The 23,549-nt window shown below is 36.7% G+C and overlaps 1 long non-coding RNA gene across 1 annotated transcript; it reads left to right on the top strand.

Annotated features, from left to right (window-relative positions):
* The first annotated feature begins 975 nt into the window (after positions 1-975).
* On the top strand, positions 976-15,586 carry LOC106955296 (uncharacterized). The gene is made up of 4 exons (XR_001426548.1): positions 976-989; positions 1,339-1,341; positions 3,490-3,494; positions 15,498-15,586. It is a non-coding gene; the product is annotated as an uncharacterized LOC106955296 (long non-coding RNA).
* Positions 15,587-23,549: the final 7,963 nt, after the last annotated feature.

Genomic DNA, 23,549 nt, shown 5'->3' with positions numbered 1-23,549 from the left:
ATTCAAATTAAAAAGAAGCTTGTAAAGAGACAAAATGTACTTTGATTTCTTTATGATTCTACATTTTATTGCTGGTTTTCCAGTTTTTGTTTCCTGTCTTTCTGGTTTTAGATTATTTAATTTCATCTGCATTGGCAGATATTTTGTAAAATTAGCTTTAGTGCAGCTCTGTTTAAAATTTCTCTGCAGCGTTTCCCCTCAGTTTTCTGCTTCATTCCTTGGTCTTTATTTTTTTGTTGTTTGTTTTACTTTTCATTTATATTTAGAATAAGTAGCACACTTGTGCTTTCTTTGCTAATTTTGGAATTTTTAAGGATATTGTTCAGAGCACATCTTTGTACTAAACAGCTGCCTCAGTTTTAACTGATGTCAAATTATATTCCATGATCTATACAGCGAGTAATAAAAAGTTGCATTTACCGTCATAAACATGCGCTTATATTTCCAAATTAGTACCACAAACACTTGGATTTTTATTACAAAAAATAAGAGGGATTGGAAAGATCTTCAATAATATTATTTTAATTTAAAAATTCATTGATATTTTAACAGTTTAATGGGTTTCATCAATACATTCTGGCACAACCAGCCCTTTAAAAGCATTCATCATCTTGATTTGGCACAAAATGAAAATGAGTTTGACCCCCATGGTTTAGGGGTATGAGAGTAAAAAAGGCTCAATACAAATATCACTTTTCATATTTTTTCTGTTTTTTTTTTCATATCACTTTTGTGCATTGATCTGTCCTGGTCTATCTTGGCAAATCTCAATAAAATATGTAGAAGAACAACAACGAGAAAAATAAAAATTAAATATGTTATTGCCCCCTGCTGGTATATCATTGTAATCATGTAATTTTCTTACCACTAGATGGCAGTAGGTACAAAGCATTTTACATTAAAACAAGAGAATTAGTGATGCATGAATGTTACAGGTAGCGGTGAGAGCATTGTATCGATCAAGACTAACGACAGTGATGGAAAAGACAGTGAAGCTCAGCATCTGTTGGAAAGAACATGGGTCCATTTCCCACAACATGTCTGTGAGAAGTGAGCTTCTCAAGCCTGTTTACTATAAAAACTGAAACCAGAGAGACTGAGAGCTGTTGAGGAAGAGCTTTGTCTTTCTTCAATTTCTACCAGAAATCGGCTGTTTTCATCCAAACATGCACAGGTTTCACACTAGATTGGTAAAATATACAGATATTGACATTTTGTACATGCAAATCTTCACATTGTAACAGTGAATATGAAGTAGAATCTTTCCCAAATATTATTGCTTCTTTCAGAATAAGAATGATTTTCTGTATTACAGCTTAAATAATGCTTGTGGATTAGTTTGTAAAACACTTTGAAGTTTTCTACAACTTCTTTAAATTTAAGACCACATTGTTGTGGCCCTGTTCAGGTGTATTTTTTGAAGTGGACATGTTACGTGCAATTTGAAATAAGAAACGTAAAATGTGATAAAGATACATTTTTGTGTTTATCTGATTCCTATTCAAGACACTTTGATAAGAATGACTATATAATATAGGCAGCTACAGAGTATCTTTGTTTACATTTTTGGTTGGTGGTGTGCCTCGAGATTTTTTCAATTAAAACAGTGTACCTTGGCTCAAAAAAGGTTGAAAAACACTGCCTTATTAGATGAGGTCTCGTCATATGTTCCGGTGCCATGACTACACAATGTGCCATGTAGCATTTCAGTGACACTGGGTACTTTATATACAAGAAATTGCTGAAGGAAAGACAGCTGTTGCTGGGATACTCGGAGTGAACTTATTCACGTCCCACAGTTTCATCAGCTGATTGGTTTTCAACCTAGAAAAGTTTCTGGAGATGACAACAGTATCTTAGGTTATGATCATATTGTATTCAAATCGTTAATGACTCAACATTTGTATGGAGGCGCTATGAACTACAAATGATACTTGGTCTGCTTTAATCAAACTCTAGTTTGTTTCTGTAGAAAGCCCTGTTTGTTTGGGGAGGTGTGCATGTATAATCCAACTCTGATGCGGACCAAAAAAGCAAACTCTTGTTCGCCTAGAAACCTTGGTCTCAGTTCAGTTAAAGTGAACTCTGGTGCAGCTTGAATGAATGTGTGAACGCCAAGCGGACTGGACACCATTCCAAGAGCAGGAAGTGGGCTGTAACGCAGGGCATTTTGGGTAAATGCAACCAAAGCACATAATGCGAAAGTCTAGTTCTAGCTGGAGAAATATCTCAGTTTTTAGCAAAAGACAAAAGAGAAATCAACTGCTAAAATCTGACACTACTCCAGTTTTTTTTACATTTTGTGAAGAAGAAAGCTGCGCTCAGTGTCTTCTTTAATGGTTTTTATGTTGTTTCCTTCAGTGGTTTCTGGTGAGGCGCGGAAAAGGTTTTGCGATTCTTTTGGTTTGTTTGACAGTGAAGAGTGAAAGTGAACCACACTCAGCTGAAAATGTAACAAATGTTGAAACTTTGATCCTCAATCAAATCAAGTCTGCAGAACTCTTAGGTGTGAAAAGTCTCTTAATGGGAGTTTTTCACAAGCTTTTTAAAAATATTACATCTTTAAAATCCAGCAGTGGAAATCTGTGTCTAGACTCTTCATATCAAATTTTTCTGGACAATAAATTGTCCCTGGAGTTATTGCGATAATATTGTTTTGATACCATTTTCAAGTGATATAATCGTAGTGGCTTAATAATGAAAGAACGTATTCTGAAAGATAGATAAACTTTAACTTCTAATGAACATTTAACACTGGAACTGGAAGATATTTTAAATATCCAGGATAAATAAACAAAACAACAGAAACAAATTAAATTAATTATGAAATCTCTGTAAACAAAATTGTCCTTCAAAAATCTTCTAGGTTAGACCAAAGCACCAAACTGAAGACTTTTGTTATCCAGTTTTTGGTAGAAAGAGAAAATAAAGAAAGACGATAAATCATATCAATGAAATTTTTTGAGTTTGTTATAATTTCTTATGTAATTAATTGATAAATTGCTTATTGGGACAGTCCTATCTGTGTCTGTGTTATCATTTTAGCATTGTTAGTTAAGCAAAAACTGCAGTTTGTAACTTTAATAACAGCTCAAGTTTGAGAACTGGACATGACCTGATTTTTAAAGTTGAGTTTACTTCATCTAACAGTTATAATAAAAAATCACTTTCTGGATTTTTATCTTAGTTTTCTATTACTAGCTGGACAAAAGTGGCTTTAATAACTGCTGAAAGTTGCACCAGACATTAAATGGCAACAAGAGAATGATTTGCAGTTCATAGACTTAATGCGACTGCCGTCCCTGAACTTAAATGGCTGTGATTGGATGTTTTTCTGTGGCAGTGATGGATGAGCCTCGGCGTCTGAATCGTTTCCTGCTCTGAATGGGAATGGACGAGGCCGAGTTGGTTTCTAAAACATATATGTGATTATGTCACACGCTTGTATCAGCAGCCAGACTGAGGAGTTAATGGCTGGAAAAGGTGAAGAGAAAGTCAGAGTTTCCAGGCGGCTTAATGGGAGATAATAGAGGTCTGATTGTAATGTGCTGCAGGATGGATCTGATGTGGGAAAACTGGGAGGAAGCTGTTGAACGAGATTCTATCTGATGGGAAAAACCAGCCTGCTCCACCACTGTTCAAGCTTTCTTTCTTGAATGCAAAGCTTGCAATATGGGTATTTGCTTGGAAAAGCCTCTTCTGTTGTTTCAGTGACAAGCAGTTGCAAAGAATATGGAAGTCTTTGTCCATTTTTACTTCAAATTGTACACATCATTTGCATTCACAACACTAGCTGTGTTGCCATTGACCATATAATTGTGCAAGTTGAAATTACCAAAATAAATTTGCTTAATGCAAACATGCCAGTTTTCTTGAAGTTTGGTTCAGATTTGTGGTGCATCGAAGCTGCACCATGTGATCAACAACCGAACGTTACTACTGGCAGAAAAGACGAAGAAGATGACAGGAAGTAGTCTGACAACGATGGTGCTATATTTTTTATTTTTTTATTTTTTTACTTACAAGCTCATTCATATTTGCGTTTCTTATTTGATGGAAACAACGCAATTGTGAAATTGTGTTTTCTTTTTGTCATTAGTGGAATGTTTGTAATGGAAACGCAGCGACCATCTTTGAATTAACAAGGGCTCTCTTACAGTAGCAGCATTCAGACTTTGTTCCAACCGCCAACATGTAAACCATCTGGCACTGCGAAAGCATGAAGAGGAGTAAAATCAAATGTAAAGTGGGGCACAGAAGATGAAAGGCAGCACATAAAGGTCTTGGTACAATGTCGTCCTTTATCTCATGCAACAGGCAGTTTTAGGAAATGAGATAAATGGTTTTTGTCAGAGAGGGCAAAGCAGAAAAAGGGATTTGTCTTCAAATGCAGCTGAAGCAACAGGCTGCATGTGTGTGTCTAAATGAGTTACTGAAACAGAGACATCCTTGCGTTTGCTCTTGACTGATGAGGGCTGAAAATAGGATTTATGTTAGAAACAGAAGAGGACGCCTGTAAGCCAGTTAAGATGACTGCAGAACCCATTTCACAGTGAGGAAATGAAAGTCGGTGTTAGACATTAGTTAAAAGGCTTCGCTCTGAGAGCACAGATAAAAAGGTACCAGTTTTAATACAGTAGAGGGCATAGCTCGCTGTGAAATGTTTAGTTTTGGTTAACTTACTGATTGTCAAACCTTCAGGGATCTGAGTGAGAGTCACACAGTTTCCATCTACTTGTGTGGAGCGAATCAACCAGGCTATGCAAAGCATAATTTTGTCAGATGTTGATGTTATTCATGGCTACAATGAACAGGAAGTTGAAGTTTGGACCCAAAATCTCAGAAAAACGGAGAGAGGTTTTCAGGAATGTGCTGCTATTGGGAAAGTTGTAATTGATTTGTCAACTTGTTTTGGTCATACTTTATCCAGAGACCTAGAGAAAGAAATGCAGTTCTAACACAGAAACAGCTGATCAGTTGTAAGAGCTAAAAGTTCACTACATCAGACTTATTTATCTAATGTGTTTCCATCTTTGCTTTAGCGCATTAACTCTCTTTTTCTGTTTTGGAAAAGCTGAAAACTACCTCAGGATAGCCTAAAATGTGTTTTCTATAGTGATACTTCAAAATGTGCATTTAAAAATGTGGCTGTTTTGTGTAGCAACGGCTGATAGAACATGAAGTCACCAGATCAGGTTGCTTTAACTTACTGCAATGCTTAACATAGTTTCTCCTAGAAAACCTGCGAAGCCCAGTGGTAGGCGCACTGTCCATCATGTCTTTGTGTCAAAAAAATTTTAAAAGTTACAAAAATTCACAGGTGCACAAGCATAATTTAGAAATAATAAAGTATGAGGGACACCACAATTGGTTCACACCCCAGTTCAATGCGTCATCTATAAACCTAGCTTAATCTGTCTTTGTTGCCAGTGTTACTGGTATGCAGAAAACTCTACTTAAACTGGCTAAATCAACATTGTGACAACAGCTGAAGCAACTTCTTTTATCTCAGTTGAATCTTGGACTCAACTAGATGTCCCAACAGGACGGTGACTCAAAACACAAAGTGTAGCCTGTTTGGGACAATGCTAGACTTTGGGATTTATCCTGCCACTTTCCCTTCTCCAGAGTTGGAACGGATTGGTGTTTGTCATTTTTGTTTGGTAATCAAGGGCAATTTAGAAATTACTGTATGTCGTCAGGTTTTGAATTGGCCTAATCACTGGCAATTTGCAGTGAAGCCACTAAACCAAGCCAAGTTTAAGTTTGGATAAACCATGAGAAAATAAGTAGAAAAGAAACCAAGTTTATACTTTGAGCAGATGGTCTCATTAGAAAGAACCATTGGAAAATGTTAGCCCAACAAACTAATGTGTAATGTAGCCATGAAATTAACCTGTAAAGTGTGCTTTAAACAGCACATAAAACATTTAGCAGCAGTAGAAAGGACAAAAACTGACATTAATTTGGGAGGTGGAATCCTTTTCTCTCATTTTAAGGGCAGAAAACAGGATTTGCCTTTGAGTCAGAGGAGAGCAGTCATAAGCCAGTTAGGAGTTTGAAACAGCCTATTTCACACTGAGAAAATAGAGCCACAGTCACAACAGAAAGTAAAGATTAGACAGAAAAACCCTAATTATGTCAGCACAACACTTGATTTAATTTACTCATTGCCACAGAGATTATTCTCCTTTTCTTTGGAAGCTGACAAGAAGAGACACCAAAGACTAATCTTTAAGCCAGTTAGAGGAATCAAACGGACGATTTCACACTGAGGAAATGAGACTTCTTCAAGACGTTTTGCTTTGATGTGCAGAATAATGTCAGATTTCACACAAGCTGTTCTTCCTGGCTCTTTTGGGCACTCTTTGAAAGTACGTTATTTTAGCCTTTCAGGATCCAGCATTTTTAGGTACACAATAAGGCTGCATTTACACCAGCCCTGTTTTGTCCATTTTATATAAACTCTAGTTCGCTGTTTTGAAAGTCCAGTTTGTTGGCGAGGTGTGAACACGTAATTTAACTATACCGCAAACCAAGAAAACGAACTCTGGTCCACCTAAAAACCCACGTCTTGGTTCGGTTGAAGTGAATTTTGGTGCGGTTTCAATGCAGTGTGAACTGGAGACTGCTCCAAAAGCAGGAAGCAGACTACAACACAGTTCATTCTCGGTAAATACGACCAAAACAAAAGGTGTCTAGCACTAGCAAATTGTTCGTAGTCTTTTGACAAAGATGTAAAGAAGTCCTACATTGTTAAAATCTCATGCCACTCTGTTTTTCTTTACATTTTGTGAAAAAGGAAGTTGTGCTCAGTGTCTTGTCCAGAGATTTTTGTGTTGTTTCCTTCAGTAGTTCTTGGTGCAGCGCCCCCACAGGTGAGGAGGGGAACAAGTTTTTCACACCTTTACACAGTGCAGTGTGAAAGTGAACCACACAAGTTAAAAAATGCAAGAAATTTTTTTTATCAGGTGGGGAAACGCACTCAATGTGAACATTTTGGTGAGTTTTGAGCTTTCAGATTTGATCCACAATATCTCATATTCAGGTCAGTCCAGGAATAAACACTTCCTATAAATGTTATTTACTTGATTGTATGTTCTTGTGTTAAGTTGTCAATGGAAACCTGATGCAGAATTATTTGTTGACAAGCAGACTGAGATTGAGAAGAGGTTTTCATGGTCACCATGTTTACAGAAACTCTCTGTTCCTTTGGGTTTCTTGGCAGCCATTTTTGTTTAGTCATTAATTGAGTTTGAAGATGCTACTTACAGTTGAAGCGACAATGTGCCATGTATAAATTGTGTAATTGGTTGTAATTTGCCTTTCATGTACAGATCCTATTTCTCATGTAGGCATATGCTTCACTTTTGTGTGGAAATTAATAATTTTACTAAATAATCCAGCTCTCTGACCTGGCTCAGACTTTGGATACAGATTGGTAGGTTGAACGGCGTTGTTGGTCATATTTTACCATTTGAGATCCAGACACCGCTCATGTCACACTAAGAAGTGATTAAAACCCAAATTATACATCTGACCTCAGATTTTCACGGTTTAAAAAAGAAACATCTTGGATTCAAGCGTGTGTGTGAAGGATGTGTTAAAAGGATTTGGAGCACGTTTCATTATTACCGTGGATGGGTTTAATCATGGTTTTCTAGATGGTGTTTTCCACTTGGTTAGCTCTCTGTCTCTCATCTTACAAATTAGACCTCCGCTATAAGGACATGGCTGCTATTATTACACCCTGATCTGCTCCTCCCAGCTGCTTCTTCTGTTTTTCTGTACTGCTTTTGGGTCGGTTTTTCATTGAAATGCTTGTTTATTAAAATGTCACCAAGAAATACGACTGATTATTTTCAATTTGTTTTGTTTTAATCTCTAATCAATACAGAATTTGCTTTAGAAAATCTGTGGACAAATTATTCCCCTCATATCAGTTGGACTGGATTGAGAGCATCAATGACACATATAATTTAGTTACATTTAGGTCTGGACTTTAACTAGGACATTCACACACATGAATAATCTTTGATCTTAGCCATTGTACTCTCATAGCTGTCTGCTTAAATGAAACTGACAGTCAGATAAACAAATTTTAAGCATGTTTGTGCTTAAAGTGTGGAAACATGAAGGTCAGCACTAAAAGAGAAAACATTTATTTATTTTTTTGGTAGTTGTGGAGGGTTAATATACGTCAGTGCATCAAAGCCACGCTAAAACATAAAAAAAAATTAATTACGGAAATAAACTCATAAAATTACAAGAATAAAGTAATAATATTGCAAGAACAAAGTCATATGAAAATGAAATCATAATATTATGAATTTATTCTCATATTGATTTGATTTTTTTGTCATTATTTTTGACTTCTCTCTCAACTTTGTTCTTATAAAATTATGACTATTGTAGTATTACAATCTTATTCTTGTAATTTTATGATTATTCTCAAAATATTATGGATTTATTCTCATTATTTCGACTTTTTTTCTTGTGCAACTTTTTTCTCGTAATATTATGACTTTACTCTCTTAATTATACTTTCATAATCTTATGTTTTATTATTTTTTGTTGGTATGGCCCTTTTACTCTGTCATACTGTTTTCTTCTGAATTAAAGACATATTTCATGGGGAATTGTTTCAAGATGTCATGATCTCTGTTTCTGTGTATTTATTTTTAGGGTTTTCTGTGTTCAGTTTCTGTCCTGTGAGTCTCTGGGTCTTCCCCGTTGATTGTTCCCAGGTGTGTCTAGTTACCTAATTACCCTCCCTGTGTATTTAAGTCCACCTGTTGTCTCTGTCTCTTGTCGGGTCCTTGTCAAACGTATGTCATTTGTCTGCCTGCCATCACAGTAGAACTGTAAAGTCCTGTGTTGGTTTACCTCTCTTTTTCAGTCCTTAGTTTTTCAGTTGCTACTCTCTGCCTCTTCTCTGCTACTCTTCTGGACTGTTGAGCTTTCTTCATTAAATTCATCATCTTCATCTTCATCTGGGTCTCCGCGTTCAATCTCACCACCTCAACCACACCACTGACACAAGATGTCAATGTTTTGCTTTCTAAACAGTTCATGACTTGTATTTTAAATCTGTCAAAACCCAAAGAAAAAACAAATTAGGATGATTAAATTAGGATAATTAAATCATGTTTTTGTTTCAGTAATTCTCGCGCGTCGTTATTCGCTCCGTCCTCGTCTTCAGTTGCTGTGCCTGTGTTGTGTTTCCATCGCGTTTCTCATGCTCAGTCTGTTCCTATCACTCATTTCATTACATCTCTCCGTCCGTGGATATTTTTATCTCTGTCGGTCCGGGCAACCACTTTACATCTGCAGCGAAGGAATTTCCCCTGGTCCTTCCCTCCTCCATTTATCCATGCCTAATCTTTCACACACACTTTCCAGGACTTTGATGGTCAGATTGGATGACACCAGGAAAACAGATTGTGGAATATCTGAGCTGAGCTAACTGGCACCTCTGACTTCATGCGGTGGACTGAATCCTTAAAAATGTTTACTGAGGTGTTTTCAAGGTTTGGAAAGTTCTGGATTTCTGCTTGATGTTGTTGTGCAATCTGACATTTGATTAAAAACCTAAATTTGGAAAACGTTACAGTTGGAACCTGATATTTTCATACACATAATGAAAATACATTATTTTCTCTCTGTCTAAAGTTAAAAAGACTGTAATGTTAAGATCAGTTAGAATTACCAAAATTATTTCAATTTGGTAAAAACCAGAGAACTTTACAAGAACAGTTTTTAGAGACTTTTTAAAAATTTATTTTAATTTGTAAATGTATTTAATTAAAACAGGAAGGTCACTTACCTTGCAGTTTGTTTGGATTGTTTCATTGTAATATTTATTATTCCTAATGGAGTATTGATTTGTTGATCTGTATAACTGATAAAAAGTTTGGCTTATATTTTATAATGTTATTGAAATCGAGGGATTTTCTTGTTAAATTGGTGTTTTGTTCTCAACCCATTTAGGTGTAGAGGGCGTGTGAGACATTTAAATAACATTTTGCTTTATTTACTTTATCTTTGCTGTAGAATGTAGAATACTATCACAAGATGTTAACAGTAATTAATGATGTTATATAATTATTAACGAAACTGTATTTTTTTAATCTGCGTTGTTCTTTTAGATTCAAACCTTGAAAATGTTTGAAAAGTGCTTGAATTTCACTGTAGGAGACGTGAACGAATGCTGAGTTTAGAGAGAAAAATGTTCTTACAATCTGGAAAAAGCAGCTTTAAAATCTTCTGTGTGATTTTGATTGATGTGGACTCTTCCTCACACGTCGCTGTCCAGTTTCTCGTCGTAACTTTGTGCTTTAGGTTCGTCTACAGATATTTTCCTGATCAGGTTGGACTCTGAACTCATAATGATTACAGTGACAAACAGGAAGAGGGAGCTGTTCAGCCACATCAGCGGCTACAGTCACAACGCTTCAGAGACCAAATGCTCACTGTTGTTTCTGAAAAACACATTACTCAGTATTGTTTCCAATTTAAATTCATTTTCAGTAACTTTAAATGCATAGAAATGCAGCTTGTTTCCTTGCACACATGGGCAATCAGTCAAAGAACAGAAAACTTTAGAGACATTTAAATTAAACGTGGCTTAGATTAAAAGTAAAACATGAGTCTGAACAACTTACAGTTCATCTTATGTAAAAACAGCACAAAAACAAAAAGGTATGTATGTAAATGAGTTTACATAAAGGGATATTTTTATGTTCAACTTGTAATTTTTGAAAATGTAAATGTAGTTTAGGGCTTACATATCAAGACATTTAAACATTTAGAACAAAGTTGATGTTTTCCTTCTTGCATAATTGGGAAAGTGAAACAAAAAATGTTTAGATTTTTACAGCAAATAGTGAGAAATTTAAAGTTTCAAAGCCATCTTTGTTCCATTTCTCGAACCAGAACCATCATTAAAGAAATAATTGAGGGACTTTTATTTTGAATCAATTTATTAGCTTGTTAGCTTACTTGCTAGCTCGTTAGCTCACGCAGGGAACTGACTTGGTCTTTTGTTCATGTAGCTGTGGTTTCAGCTGGAACCTTGTTGGTTTTGGTTCAGTTTGTCTTTTTATTGGGTCATAATAACAAAAAACAAAACAAAAACTAGCAGGTATTTAACAGTAAATTTAAATTTAATAAAAATTTAGCTTTAGCAAAGTTTGAGTTTTTTGTGAGTTCAGAAAACATTTTTTTTTAAATTTGTATTTAGATACTAGCCTTCTTAATATAGCTTTTCCATTTATATGTATAGTTTTTATTGTGTTTTTGCTATGAAATTGTATGTGTGTAGTTTGTTTCATGGGGCTACAGATGGAAATTAGCATTTTGCTAAATCCGGTGTTGTACGTTCATTAATACACACTGTCCCATTTAAATAAAATCAATAAATCAATCAATAAAATTCTGTCTGACTCTGTTATCCAGTATTTTCCTAAAAGCCTCCAATCTGACCATGTCATGAAGTTTAATTTTTTAAAACTATGTCAGTAAATAAGCCTCTGCAGTCCTGTCAGTCCTGTCAGGACAGAAAATATCTATCACTTTTGGTGTAAAACTTTCTTAAAAACCACTTCAGGTCAAACTACTTAAGCAAAATCACCTCGGTACGCATTCATCAAGCATCTTTGATAATGCGCTTAGAAAACAACAGGGGCCCTTCAGAGTTGTGACAGCTGATCAGTAACTCTGCTGGATATTTGATTAAAATCAAGCGAAGGAATGAGCTTCTGAGGAAGGATTACGATGAAAGTTTTTAGCTTGGTTCAGCACTGTGTCACTTCCAGCCATGTGTGTGATCATTAAAGATGCAAAGTGTGTGTGCATCTTTCGCCTTTTAGCTGGCATCTTAATGACGCCCCTGCTGAATAAGCAGAAACGGAGTGAGGATGATGATGGAAGGAGGAGAGATGGACAGGGTGAGAGGAGAAGATTTTAGTGAATCAAACGGAAAAAGCCGTAAAAACGATTAAAAAAGATAAGATACAGAAAAGAAGTTCATAGTTTTCATCTCATTGTGTTTTTCTGCATGCACAGCTGCACACTTGTTTCCTGTATTTGTGCGTGTTCATAAGCGTGTGCGTGTGTGTGTGTGTGTGTAAACAATAGAGTTGATTAGGCGTTGCGTGGAAGTGACAGCGCTGAGGGGAGATGATTAATGATTCTCTGTTTAATGTGATTAGTCCATTAATACCTCCTGTGATGGCTCAGACTGGCTAACACTGGGGAAAGGTCAGCACACACACATACACACACACACACACACACACACACGGTGGATCATTAAGGAGGTCAAAGAAAGGAGATCTGCCTTAGTTTGCTGTTAAAGACCCAGTCCTATTTTTAGTCTGTTGTTTCTTTATTAAAACCAGTTTCACACTAACTCAGATGTCAAATGAATACATTTTTCATTTAGCAAGAAAAAAATGAAATGAGGATATAATTTATAAAGTCTAATATTTGTTTTAAAAATCTTGACAGGAAAAAGCAGAAATTAATTAATTTCTGTAGTTAACTACATTTTAAAACTAAATGGATACTTTTATCAGAGTTTTACCAGCTCATTTTAGCTTAGGAATACAACACAAATACCCTCGTATTTTACATTTCTTTATAAGACAAAGATACCAAAAAATAATCCTTGTTTTCAGATTTATTTATGTAAAACAGCGACAGTTGATATTTGTTTGTAAATATGCCAGATTATAGCCCACGGCCAGTTTCCATGTGCTTTTCCGTTGACAGTTTGATGTTAATATACATCCAAAATAAACTAGGAAAAGACTAAAATCCCTCTGAAAATAATGAACATAAAATGATACATTTAGCAATAAACAGGAAATGTATTTCTAAGTTTTTAATTGACATGAAATTCACATAGACACCGACGACAACCTAAGAAACTCACACATACAAAGTAAATTTGTCCAAAAATTAAGCTGTGGGGTAACAAAATGGAATGAAACAGGAAATAAATATTGATAAAGTGTGCAAAATATGTAAGGATGTGTAAAAATCATAGGAAAGCCAAGAAACTAGATCAAATCTGTCACTATTTACAAGCATTCCCACTGCTACGTGCACATTTTAATTGGTTTGATGTTAATTGAAGGCATATAAAACATTTTCTCATTTCCAAAGGATTGGTATGATTCGTAAAAGCATAAACTCTTTGAAAAGGTTCATTTAAAACATTTTAATTACGATTACTAAGTCTATATTTCTGGACAAAACATCACTTCTCCAGATGTTTACCAATAAAAAAATTGCTGTCAAGACATTTTTTGCTTTATTCTGTTTGATATAAAAGCCCTAATTCATAATCATTGGGGGTGGGGATTATTTAACTGTGTTTTTCCATATTTTACTACATTTTTGCATTGAAAATGTCGATGCTTGTGTTTAAACGTTCAGTTTGGAGTTTTCCAACTCCGTTTACAAGCTGCTGTTTGCGCTGAGCCTTCACCGTTTCCTTCGGCATGACTTTCATTTCCAGTGTAAAAATGAACATCTGTAAAACTGAACCGCCCTCACAGATCTGATGTTTGGAAACACTACAGGAGAGCCAGTCATTTTTCATGGAGAATAATCTGTTTTCCACTAAATGAAACACTGACCAGCAGTAAAATGAAGCTTGATTTGTAGATTTTCGGTGCATTTTTAAGTGAATCTTTGCACCTGGGTGGAAATCTTGATCTGAATGTTTCCTACCAGTTTTACCTTTAAATGTTTCTTTCTGTTTTTTTGCTGCTAACCTAATCAGCCATTAAACTGATCAATAATCAACACTTTAATTGATATTTTGATACACTTAAAGTGTATGTGGGTGTGTATGTATGTGTGTGAGTGTTAATCCAACCAATTTTGTTAATATGTTGTTCTCATACTCTATTAGCTGCTGTTGACAGCTGATGATTGATCTTCTCATCAGTTTTCCCTTCAACACCCTGCAGTGACTATTTGTGTATGCGTGAGTGAAAGTGAGAAATCCGCAAGTGTTTGTGTGTCCTTAAACCTCACTTCACTTTTCATTCTGCAGAGAATCGTTCGCATTCTTGCTGTTAAAGACTTGCATTTATGAAAATATGATTCAAAAGACATAACGTTAGGCTTTGTTATACATATTTCTGAACTCATTCAGGTTGTAACATCACTTTTGCCCCAGAACAGGGAGCTTCTTTACAAGGTTCTTCAGAATGACGGTCTATGAAATTGCGCAAATTGTAGTGAGAAAAATAAAATTGCTTGAAGGAAACATACCAAATTTGAAAAACTCAAACTTTTTGATTAAAAAGTTTGAGGTGGTTTTTCGGCTGTATTTTGCAAAACTGCAATAGAAACACTTTTTTCACACCAGATGAGTTACTTAATCAACAGCCGGATGTTACTACTGGCGGAAACGACAAAGAAGACGACAGGAAGTAGTAGGATGATGATAGTTTTTATTTTTTATACAATGTTTAGCTGGCTCCTCCAGAGCTTTCACAGCTTTACTCAGTGCATAAAAAGTTGTGTGTTGAATCTTCTGTAAAATCACAGACTACAATTTCCCCAAAACACTGAATATTAAGCTGACCTCTCCTCTGATTGGCCAATAGATGAGCGCTAGCACCATGGATAAATTATGGACACATAACTGTTTACTGTCGTCACTGCCATGATTTTCAGTGACTGATTGTATCAATAATTTTATTCACATATGATTTTTATTTAATTTAAACAATGCAATGGTGAAATTGTGTTTTTTCAACATTTATAGACAGAGATTTGAGTACATTTGTGATGGAAACACAACTAGTCGTATTTAAGAAATACAAGTCAAGCTAGCTAGAGTAAAATGAGCTTGAAAACAGCTCTGGTTCCAGTTTTGCATTAGTTAGTTATAACAACCAAAATAACATGTAAGTCTAAATGAACAATAACCTCTGCATACAGACAGGAAGTGGATCATCTGGTCCACTGGTGCAGTTCACTTCTGTTCGGGATCGCCTCTGGTTCTTAGAAACCACCGAACCTCGGGAACTGAGATTCGGTGGTTTATGAGATGCGCCTCACTCATAAACACTCCCAGCCTCTTGTTCTATGTTCACTTTGTTAAAATTTAAAATGATTGGATCTGATTTTACCCAATAGCTAACGTTTGGCTATGACGCTATGAAGCTTACCAGAAATTGTGTCTGCCTTCCTGCGCATTTCTTACGCATTTCCTGCACATTTTCACTTGATTCTAATCTCACTTCACATCACAGTCTGGCCTTTTCCTCATTTACTTGGATTCCCTAATGTAGAATTTCAACTGAGTCAATCAGCGAACAGAAGGAGACGTTGTGAACGATGACATCATTTGTAGTTTTAGAAATGGCAGCAGAGAAAATGAACAAAGCCGTTCAGTCCGTGTTACCATCGCTTACAAATATTGGATTAACATTTGGCTCTGCTCTTCTGTCTTCGCAGTGGAGGATGGTAAGCCACTTGCTGCATTCTTGGTGGTTGTGCAGAAGGCTGACCTTCTGCTTTTCGAAGATGTACAGTTGTGTAATTGCATGTCTGTTTGGAGCCATTTTAGTCGAGACCACCAACATCTTATTTGGATTTAAATTAGCTCCTGAAAGGAGTTCAAAATGGACTAAAATCAAAAGAATGATATTGTGCAGAATCTGTAATGAACATGTTTTGTATAGGCCACAATCCCAGCCTGTTCAAGGAAGCATAGTGGGTCACTTTTAAAGCCTGTCCTGTCTTCAGACTTTGTGATTCGTGCTGATAAAACGGCTTAGAAATCTCACCTGCTGCAGGTGTGACCTTCCAGGCCGCCATGTTTTATCGCGCTCACCTTCAGCAAGGCCTTGCAGGGCCTTGGGAAAGCCTTGGCAGCCTCACACAGCCAATAACACCGCGGCTCTCCAACAGCACTGTTAAGACTCGATTATTTTCCGCCTCGGTTACGTCCCCAGCAGCGCTGGAGGAAACCTCAGAGTTGCTGCCATACGAGCCCAACTTTCAGCGGCTTAAAGAAAAAAAAATCACCTCTTTAAAGCTGATCAGTCCCAACTTCCTGCTGTCTTCTTAGAAATTAAAGCCGAAACACTTTCAAGTTGGTAACCGGCTAACGAAGTTTTACGGCTAACGAAGCTGTTATCTATATGAGAAAAGTTAAGCTATACGTTGAAATGCATATCTGAGGAGATCACAATTTCAAAGAGTCACTGTTGCTTATCCAATCACACAGCAGTCAGCCACTCTCTCCCTCCTTTTTGTTCCTTTTTTCCACTTTATCTCCACCTCTCACACTCTCCCTGGATCCCACTCCCCTCCTCCGTTCCTTTCTCTGAATCAGATCCACGATTTGCTGTCATTGCCCCTAAAATCTGCTTTATCTCACTTAAAGAGTGTTGATCCCTTTTCGCTCCAGAAACCACAGCGTCAAGCTTGGCGAGACACACACTCACACACACATTTTAATTAATACATAGATTTAAACTGCGATGCCTGCTTGGCGAAGTGATATACACCCCCGCTAGTTAAAAGTCTTTTTTTATTGCTTAATCAATGTTGAAATTAATATGATTTAACTCCCGACCTCTCTTCACACACGCACACACGCATACACACACGTGTGTGTCTGCTGGGTTATTAATTATAACACTAATTAACCTACAGTAATGATTTGGCCCCTGTGTTTGTGTGTGTTAGCGCACGTGTCTTAGAAAGAGACGGAGAAATTACGTATGGGCATTAAAAAGTGTGTGTGTGTGTGTTCATGTAAATATATGTTAATTTGATTCCCAGATATGATGGATTATAGCAGCTTACGATAACGACAGAGAAACTTCTCTTCAAAGCGCGCCGCGTTCGGTTCCTTAATTCCGTTTGGCACTCGGATCAATATCGTTTTCCGAGGCAAATCTGAAATCCGAGCCTTCGTCCAGATGCTTTCCTTCTTCCTCTGCCATTTCCCTGTCCCCCATTGAGTTTTTATTAATTTAATTATTGTAGTTTTGAGGAAATGAAAACAGCAGCCCCCTCCTGGGGGCCCGCAGTGACCCCCACCTGATCCCAGTAAACAAGCTTTGGTTTTGATTTATTCCACAGAAGGGAGTCGTCTTTTTTTTCTTTCTTTTTTTTTGCCAGTGTTCCCAGTTTGGTATCAACTGTTTTTCCGCGGTTCTAAAGAACTTCTGTGACGAGGTTGAACGCTGCAACCAAGGGCGATTTCTTTAAACAAATTTTTGTAAAACTTTCTGCTCCTTACCTCCTTTTGGAAAAAGTAAGTGGATTTTGGAAAAGTATTTGCACCCTGCAGATTCCTTCTGCTTTTGCTGGTCTTTTCAAACTTTTTCAGGGCCTGTGCAGATGCTTGAAATCCTTGAAAATATTTGAAATTTAAGTGTTGGAAAGTGTTTGAAAGTGCCTGGTATTAAAAACTGCACCGTTTTGCAGTAAAGTTCAATCTAACGTTTGATTAAAAACCTGAATTGAGAAAATATTATTGACAGCTGAGACCAGATATTTTCACATCCTAATAAAAAGACAAATACACTTTTTTTTTTGTTCTCAAGGTCTCGAGTTAAATTAGATTATAATTTTCTTGTTTTAGGTCAGTTAGAATTAGCAAAATTATTAATATAAGTCCCACCAAGAAACTGGTAAATCCAGACTAGAGTTACTAAATAACAATACCCATTAAGATTGGAAATTGTGACGAAGGCATTGGTTTAAAGACTAACTAAACCCCAGATCAACTTTTTTTGCCGATAAACTCAATAAATTGATTTTTAAGGATGCTATCTTTATGTTTCTGTGAAAATTGTGAAATATTTTGCATATATTATCTGTTTAAAGAAAAGTGGTAACCGTCTCAGTGGTGCCCTCTGTGGGTTGAATGGTGGCTACTGCAGGCCACGCCCCTTAGTGTCTCTTGGTGGATTTTTTCCTAAATTTGTCTGGGGGTGAAGTTATGTCATCCATGGGCTACAGGTTCAAGCCGCCATTTTGTCTCAGTCACTTTGTTGTGTTTATGGCCAAGACGCTTCACCCTCTTTTGTCTTTGGAGTCGTCTGACTTCATAAAGTGCTAAGTACAGATCATTTATCACGAATTTAAACAAAAACTAGGGTAAATTTGTTGTAGGTTGGTGATTGATTGACCATAGTCCACTTGAAACTCTCTTTATCTCTTTCCCATATTCTTCATGTCCAATTTATGAAATAAATTAGAAACGATGGTGCTTCACAACTACCTATAGTGCATAACAAAGCTCCAGCAGTCTCTAAACTGGCACATCCACAGCATAAAAAGCAGCAGGTGTTGAACCAAAATGCGAATAAATCAAGACCTAAAGACACAAAACGCTTCCCACACAGCAGGACTCCAGTTGTGGAGTCTTTGTTGCGCTAAGAGGACGTTTTAAGCAAAAAAAGACTCAAGAGACCCTGAAGCAGGCAAACCTCTTTGTTTCCAGACACAGCTCAATAAATACATGAAAGAAAATGGCCAATCTGCTGAAGCCTATTCATGCTTTATGATGTTTAAATAGATGTTTTATTGTGCAGATATTTACTATGAAATATTGTCATCTTAAATAGAAACTTCATTTGAAATATTAGCAATGTTTGATCATTTTAAAACACGCTTTTACCATCGATTTCTAAGTGTGATTGGAAATTATAGATCTGTTTTACTTCAGCCTCACTTTTAGAGTCACTGCTGCACATTATAGTAAAACATTTTGACGCTTAATTCTGACAATTAATCGGTTGTAAAAAAATATTTTTAAAAAATCACATTCTGCAGATTTTTCATTTAACCACTTAAGCCTTTCTCTGCGCAACACTAGAAATACATTAAAAGTATTTTAAAAGACACAAGCAAATAATTAAATTTTTTTTCTCTTGTTTTTTTAGAGAAAATAGAAATATGTAATGCCTAAAATCCAATAACATAACATTCCTTGAATGTTTGCTTGGTCATTTGTAGCAAAGGATTCATCGACAGCTAAAAAAATACTGTCTGTTAAGCTGCTGATTAGTTTTTGGATTAATAAGTAGATTGCAAAAGGTGCCTAATATTATATTTTTAACAGAATTTGAACCAGGGGAAGTTAAATATGCAACTTGAGTCAATTAATCGATTATTCAGTGATCAATTAATCACGATTAATCATTTCAGATCTAGTCTCTAAGCTTTGAACACTTAAAACAGACGCCATGATTGTGTTTGTGTAGATAATCTTGACCACCTTTTTCTTCCTTTCCTTCCACTACATCTTCCATCTTCACTTTATTGTTTTTTTTTTCATTTTTTAAATAAAATATTCTCACTTTCTCTCTCTTTTTGCTTGTGTCTCCCTTTATGCACACATAGATGCTCTCTAGCAGTGGTGCAGCATGACAGCCAGGCTGACAATAGGTGGCTGTCACAGTGATTGATGGCACTGATTATGTGTTAATAATTAAATAAACAGTAAAGAAAAATGCTTTCAAGTACCTTCTATTTTGATACACTATGTATATTATCTGTTTAGAGAAAAGTGGTAAATATCTGTAAATTCTTGCAAAACTTTTGCAATAATGTATAAAAAACATGTCATAGCCTTTAGTTTTTATCACTCTGGGGTCATAACATTAATGGATTCCTAACAAAAATGGGGATTTGAGGCATTGTGACAGATAAAATCCTATTTTAAAACAATCTGGATGACTAATGTAACAACTGGTTTATCTTTGGCACAGAGTCCCAGGCCTCTATGGAGAAGACGTCATTCATGGTTCCTGCAAGAGTTCAAGACCAGCACATGTTTATGCTTAACTGATAAAAGTCCAGAGCGGCCGGTGGGATTATGAGCAGCCGGGCGATTCTGCTAGAAACCTGCAGTTGGACCTGCTACAAAAGTAAGTTCTTGTTGAATTGTAAAATAGACATTTTTTAAGCATTAACCAATTTTTACCATAAATATCCTGATAACAAAGATATTAGCATTATCCATAGCGACTGTTTTTAAAGACGCTCCAACTTAAATACAACCAAAACAAACACGCTAGGCTAGCGCTAGCGCTAGTGGGAAAAATGGCTCCTGGTCTTTTGCCAAAGACAAAAGAGAAATCCTACAACCATTAAAATCTGACGCCACTACATTTTTGTTTGCATTTCTTGAAGAAGGAAGTTGCACTCATGTCTTCTTCTGATGTTTTTGTGTCATTTCCATCAATGGTTCTTGGTGCAGCGCCACCACAGGTGAGGAGGGGAACAGGTTTTCAAAGGGTATGAAAACAAGCTGCAACAAGCTGAAAATGTAACAAATTTTACAATTTTGGTCCCCAGTCAAATCAAAACAACCCTAAAGAGTTTGTACTTTCTTAGTATCCCAACACAAAACAAATGTTTATTCTTAGAAGAATTTAGCATTGAGCTTCACTGCTACATTTCTTCAAATGTAAAGACCTTTTCTTGCTCCTTGTTCGACGTGCGTAAATAGGACCTCCCCTTTCTAACGTTGCCAATCTCCCCCAGATGTGTCCAACTCAAGGTGGTTTTGCTAAGCTTATTACCTTTGGAAATACATGATGTCAGCCTGAAATGTGCACTAAATAAACGCAGAAGACGGACAGAATGTCACCATTTGTATGTGCATTATGTAATATTGAGGATAAATGGGCCCTTTGGGTGTCCCAGTTGCTTTTTTTTGTAATTATAGTTGGATGACAACAATTAGGGCTAACTTACTTTTCAAACTGAGGTTTCTCAGGGGATTGGCGAAAAGGTGAACTGACCCAAAGCGCCTGCTGAGTCATGATAGGAAATATTAAAACACAAAAACATAAAAATGAGATACAATTACATCATGCTACATTTGCTTTATGTCATGATGACTCTCTCCCATTCCCTGGCAGACAGTTAGAGCTGCTGCATCAACAGTTTATCTGTGCTGAAGCAGTTTTTTCAGGACTGAAAGTAAATGCCTGGCCTAAGTAGGCTTTGGTATTTTAATTAGCATACTAAAATAGTATGGAGAGCCATCAGCTATCAGTCATGTCTTACTCCGAAAGAATCTCTGTTTTTATGATGATCTGAGCTCCTCTCCTCATCCTGTTCTCTTTACTCTGCATTAATATGCTTGCTGCTGCTGTTGTTGTCATTAACTATACAGGTTTTTTGACTCTTTTATGTTGCATGCATTCTCGCCTTGGTCGTTGTTAGCTTTCTACGAGCTGCGTTTCCATTACAAGAGTGTGTAAAACTTTGACGATATTCTGTTAATGTAAAAAAAAAAAAAAGTTGTTTCTGTTAAATAAGAAACACAATAACAATCAACCTTGAATAAGTTTGTTCATGTAATAAATCATTAAAAAACATCCTCTTACCACTTCCTGCCATCTTGTTCGTCGTTTCCACCAGTAGTAATATCCGGTTGTTGATCACATGACTCGTGTGCTGCGAATAAAGTGTTTCAATTTTGTGAACTAAACCAATTTAGATAGAGCTGAAAAACCATCTCATGTTGGCACAGAAACCTTTTATCAACCTTTTAGCAAACTTATTTTCATAAGTCCAGTTTATGCAATTACTGTCTGCTCTGTCTGCTTCTGTTGGTCTCTTTCTCGTAAAATCCAGTAACAGTATTAGAGAATTTGAAAATTAATCATATCAATATAATCGATTCCCTTCTTCCTAATTCATAATCTACCTGTTGTCTTGTTTGTCGTTCCCTCCAGTAGTAACATCCGGTTGTTGGTCACATGACTTGTGTGATTCGAAGAAAGTGTTTTGCAGTTTTGTAAAATACACTAATTTCGATACAGCCAAAAAAAAAAAAAAACACCTCGTCACGGCGCAAAAAGTTTTTTCAAACATCTTTTTGTTTTTTTCAAAATTGTTGTTTCCACTGAGCAACTTCATTTTAATAAGTCCAATTTGTGCAATTATATGGTCAATAAAACACAGCTGTTAGAGATGATAAAATCCATCATATCAATATAATCAATTCACCTCGATCTGGTTTTGCTTAACTTTGATGCACCGTCCGGCAAAATCGTCACCCAGCAGGATGGACACAACTCTCAAGTGTTTGGGAAAAAAAAGAAGAAAAAGTTGAAAAGTTTTTGGGAGGAGAGATAGAAAAAGGTGGAAACTGTAAAAGGAGTATTTTAGTATAAACAGAAAGCAGGACACAACAGTAACCGACGGCAACCATCATCAATCAGAGTTTGAAGACATCGCTGCTGGCAAAGACGACAGGAACAGAGAGAGCAGGGAGCATCGGGATGAAGGGATGGGAATGCTGAAAGAATATGAGCTGAATATAAATACAACGAGGATTGCTGGGATAAAGGGAGGTGGGAGAGAGGGAAGCAAAAACTTGTGTTTTTGGCCTCTTTAACTGTGTTATAAAAGGAATTAGGACAATGACTGGTCACCTTGAGACCTGCGCTGTGACTCTGATTCTTTTTACTGACTTTCTCTTTTTCTGTAAAGCCACAAAGTAGCACAATCAGGATAAACCAGGCAGGAATGAAAAGCAGGAGCAGCTGATTTCTCTGAAGTGACTGAAACCTGGTAAAACACCACAGAAATGTTCCTCATGTACCTGAAGCCAAGCACATATTTCAGTTTAAGTAGAAAGTAAACATGAAGAGGAGCAACATTTCCGAAGAAACCCGAAGCACTACCTAAAACCCAGTTGGCCTATTCGTCTGTAAATACGATAAATCAAGAAAAGTATGCTGAGCCCAATACCGAAGTTTTCAATGTCATGAAGAGTTCTCTCTTTTATTTCACTCCAGTGGCTCACCCTGAACACATAACTGGGTTTAAAGGTTCTGATCAAAGTTTAATGGTAAAAAGTTGTGATGAGATCACACCTGGACAACTTTAAATATGAACGTTCACTCCAGGCAGCAAAATCTGAAATATGCGGCGAGTGATTAGATCTGTTACCGTTCTGTGTAAAAACATGTATTGTTGGTAGAAAAAAGTACAGTTCCTTTGAATGGCAGACCAAAACAAACACACGCGTCTTTTCAAACAAAAGAAGATGTGTCTTCTTCAGAGGCTTTCCTGTCATTTCTGTCAGTGGTTCTTGGTGCCCTGCCCCCAGTGGCTAGGAGAGGGTATGGCACCTCCTAGCTACCTCTGAACAGGTCTTTCAAAGAGTTTGTTTTGTTTGACACAATGGAGTGTGAAAGCAAACCGCAGCAACTGAAAATTTTATAAATGTTGCAATTCTGGTCCTCAGTCGAACCGAGTCTGCCGGACGATCAGGTGTGAAAACAGCCTGAAAGTCAAATCGTCTTGAGCAAGCTCAAACTAGATCCCAGATTCACGATCCCCTTTTTGTTCTGCACTTCTGAGCTTACTCATGTCTGCTTCGTAGTTCAACCAAAGAATAGCCAGGGTCGTCTTGGTCTGACAGTCAGACAGGGAATCTCTAAAACATGCAGAATCAACTGCGCTACATCAGCAAGTTTTCTTCTGAATGGCTTGAAAACAGAGTGAAGGTTCGGTTTTGGGTGGGTCAGGCGTCC

Source organism: Poecilia latipinna, unplaced genomic scaffold (assembly GCF_001443285.1).
Source record: "Poecilia latipinna isolate Pla-1442-1.1 unplaced genomic scaffold, P_latipinna-1.0 Scaffold724, whole genome shotgun sequence".
Taxonomy (NCBI): domain Eukaryota; kingdom Metazoa; phylum Chordata; class Actinopteri; order Cyprinodontiformes; family Poeciliidae; genus Poecilia; species Poecilia latipinna.
This window is presented reverse-complemented; position numbering and strand designations above follow the sequence as displayed.